The sequence below is a fragment of the Bombus terrestris genome, chromosome 7 (genome assembly GCF_910591885.1).
Source record: "Bombus terrestris chromosome 7, iyBomTerr1.2, whole genome shotgun sequence".
In the NCBI taxonomy this organism is placed as follows: Eukaryota; Metazoa; Arthropoda; class Insecta; order Hymenoptera; family Apidae; genus Bombus; species Bombus terrestris.
In genome coordinates this window covers 21683970-21687360 of record NC_063275.1, presented here as the reverse complement: position 1 = coordinate 21687360, position 3391 = coordinate 21683970, and the positions used below count along the sequence as shown (strand labels likewise).

At 37.6% G+C, this 3391-nt stretch overlaps 1 non-coding gene across 1 annotated transcript; it reads left to right on the top strand.

Annotated features, from left to right (window-relative positions):
* Positions 1-2202: 2202 nt before the first annotated feature.
* On the top strand, positions 2203-2321 carry LOC125385517. Its single transcript, XR_007224905.1, has one exon. It is a non-coding gene; the product is annotated as a 5S ribosomal RNA (ribosomal RNA).
* The last annotated feature ends 1070 nt before the right edge of the window (positions 2322-3391 follow it).

Sequence of the window (3391 nt, the reverse complement as noted above, 5' to 3'; positions counted from 1 at the left end):
AGATTTAGTTGAAGCTGCATTAGAGTGATGGAAGGATAGGGTTGATGGCGTGTTCGCGATGTACAACTTGTTACATACGCTCCTAAAATATATTTTTCGCTATACGTATTGTATAGCTTAACTGATTCGTTTTTATCGAAGTTGATATTTGATAAGAAAGTTCAATATTGGATAAAGTACAGCGAGATGCCTAGTTTTGTACATATATACAGTGATATTCGAAAGTATAGTCTCGTAGCTGCTATCAGGATGTGATATTAAAACTATGCATTAGATATAGGTATTCCATTGAAAAGATAAATTCTATTTTGATTTCTATTTGTATTACTCTTTCTAATCATTGTGTACTCATCTACGTCCAATGCTGTCACTTTCCATTTCTGCATACTCCGAATACTCTACTACTGAACTCTATTCATTCACGAATAAAAGAAAAGTTATTATCGTCGCTCGAAAATTACACCAATTTATATTTTATCAATATATATCATATATATTCACCAATTTCGCATTATCCTTACTGAAATCATCGGTCAAATCGCTATTTCTCTAAACGCACACAGATCTAACACCATTAACACGTACGCTCGACGAAAATCCCAATAATTCCTTTCTTGTCCCGGTATCGTATAGTCTTCGATCGTCAGGTTGGCAAGAAATCGGCGAATAAATCTACCGGTTAAATGAGCCGCCCTATTTGGCCTTGCAAATTGTCAGCGTTCGCGTAGGAACGGGAAACAAGGTGCAAGGAATGATATCCGCTCCCGCAGGCTAGGTACAACGGCTATTAATCCGATCCTCCAGGCGGCTACATAAATGGCCGACGTTCTATCCAACGACGTTTCTATGGACGTGCGGTAAACCATACCGCGTCATAGTCGTCTTTGCCACTGGAGTTTTTATTTTTCTCGAATTGATGCAGTGGCCGCCTGTGTCGCACATTGTCGAGCTGGAACCACCGCTTTGTATGCATATGTAAACGCGGTTTACTCGTAGAAATTGCCGACCATTGTACCAGGTGTCAGCCGAGGCGCGCGTGGATATTTTTTTAGGTTAGGAAGCCCGCGTTTCACACGCACGAGTGTTGTTTCTCCTGATCGAGCTTACGTGGAAACTGTAAAGATTTGTTTTAGGAGAAACGGAATTTTAACTATGGTCACGATCATCAAATTTGTATACCTGGATTATTAATTTATTCAATTGGCTTCTTCTTGGATCTTCTCGCTAGATCGTTTTACTGAACCATTCGACTAAATTTTCGTGTTGACGCACCATCGGTTACTAAATTACTCGACTAAATTACTGGGCGCGTCTGAATGGGTGTTTAAAGATAATTCAAAGTCTAATGGTAAGCTTTCACAAGATCAGAGTACAAATATGTAGCGTGTCCAATTAGGCCACCCTAAGAGGATCACGTATTCTCAAGTAGGCCCTGACTGTTTTCTCTTCGACGTGCGCTCAGTTGCGACTCAGGCGTCTTATCGAAAGCTATAACTGTTAACGTTCAGTTATAACAAAGATTATTATCTGCGGTTGATATGTGAATGATGGTTCTTTGGTATCCCTCATATGGATCGTCATTCGGTGATATGGTCCAATGATGATACGGTGATATGGTAAATGTGAGATTTTCAACCAAAAATGACAGTTTCTATCTTCGTGATTGTGTAAAGGAAGATGGACCTATAAATACGTTTTTATTTGGGGAAAGATGTGAACTAATTTCCACTGCTTAGAATCAGCAAAGGGAGAGGTATATTCATGTATCAACTCTAACTGCTGACCTTAATCTGGGTTTCGCGACGTCTAAATTAAGAAAATGTTTATTCAACTTCTTTTATTCTTGGAGTTCATAAGGAAAGAAATAGATGGATTGTGAAAGAAATTATAAAATTATTGAAATAAACTGGCACTGAAATTATTCTTCTTTTTTTGATATATAAGATGGCTGAAACGAGGGTGAATGTTATTTGAATTGGGAGAAGATATTTGTTTCAAGATTGGAGAAATTGGTATAAGCAAAAAGTATATTTTTAGTGTTTGAATATTGATTTTAGGTACATAGTAGGTGAGAAATATTTTATTCTTCACTTTTTATTTCTAATAAAGATTGTGAAAAGATTATTATGATTTTCTATATCTCTTATTAAAAAATACGTAAATAATTATAAAGAAATAGAGATAATACTCTTAACCATTACAGCCAACGGCCATACCACACAAGGTCCACTGGTTCTCGTCTGATCACCAAAGTTAAGTTGTGTTGGGCATGGATAGTACTTGGATGGGTGACCGCTTGGGAATTCCATGTGCTGTTGGCTTTTTTTTTTTTAGTCTTTCTTATATTTTCTATATTATTCCAAGATGATTCTTCCATTAATTTTAATAACTACGAATTTTTAATATTAATTCTTGATAATTTTTTACATTTTCCATATTACGTATACTCCGCGCATTTCTCATCTTTAAATTTCCTATAAATGCATAACCCAATCCATCTATCAGTTACCAATCTCGAGAACTAGAATCCATCTCCTCGACATGTCAAAAAGACATTTTCTCAGAATTCGAGCTTGAATTCTTCGAATCTATCGAGTTCACTGAACAATGAGACACAAATGAGATCGTCTCGCACTTATCAAACTTCGCAATAATTCGCCACGCAATTAAAGACAACCTTCGACAATCTAACATCTCGATCGCGTCAGTTCGACGAAAATGGTGATCGCAGAAGATCATCGGGATCGATAGTCGAAGTTGGTAGAGGTGTTGAAACGAGTTATGACGAATCGATCCATTAAGGGCAGCGACCATTGGAATAGGGAGCTGCCAGATGACGATGATGATGACGATGGTGAAAGCTTCGGATGATAGCGGCACGGCACCACGCCGTGCCCCGCAGGATACCACCTCGATATCCCGTTGAGAGCAAACGGTTGGAATAATTCGTAGGCTTTTTCGACTCTTGTTCTCGAGCGGGGGCGTACTGACACCTCTCTTTTACTTAGGTCGATCCTTTCCAACTCGTGGGAGTCGCTCGAAAATACACTAACGTTCGACGTTTCTCCTTTTTCCTTTGCCTATTCGTATAAAAATGGATACTCCTGTGAAACATGTTTCGCGAAGTCGTTTTATTGGTCTGTGTTTCTAATGATTATTGTCATGGTTAACTGTGCTTTCTTATATGGTTGTGTAAAGAATATGTTCTGCGTAAGGAAATAGTGGTGAATTTTTTTATTATAATGAATTTCGAGTGATCGCTTTGCCGATTATAAAAGTTTTGAGGTAGGTTTTTTAGAGTTATTTTAATTGTTAGTTAATGGACGATATTGTTAGGAAGCGTAGGTTATTTTGTTAGATTATATTTTCATATCGTATTATGCTGTGTTAT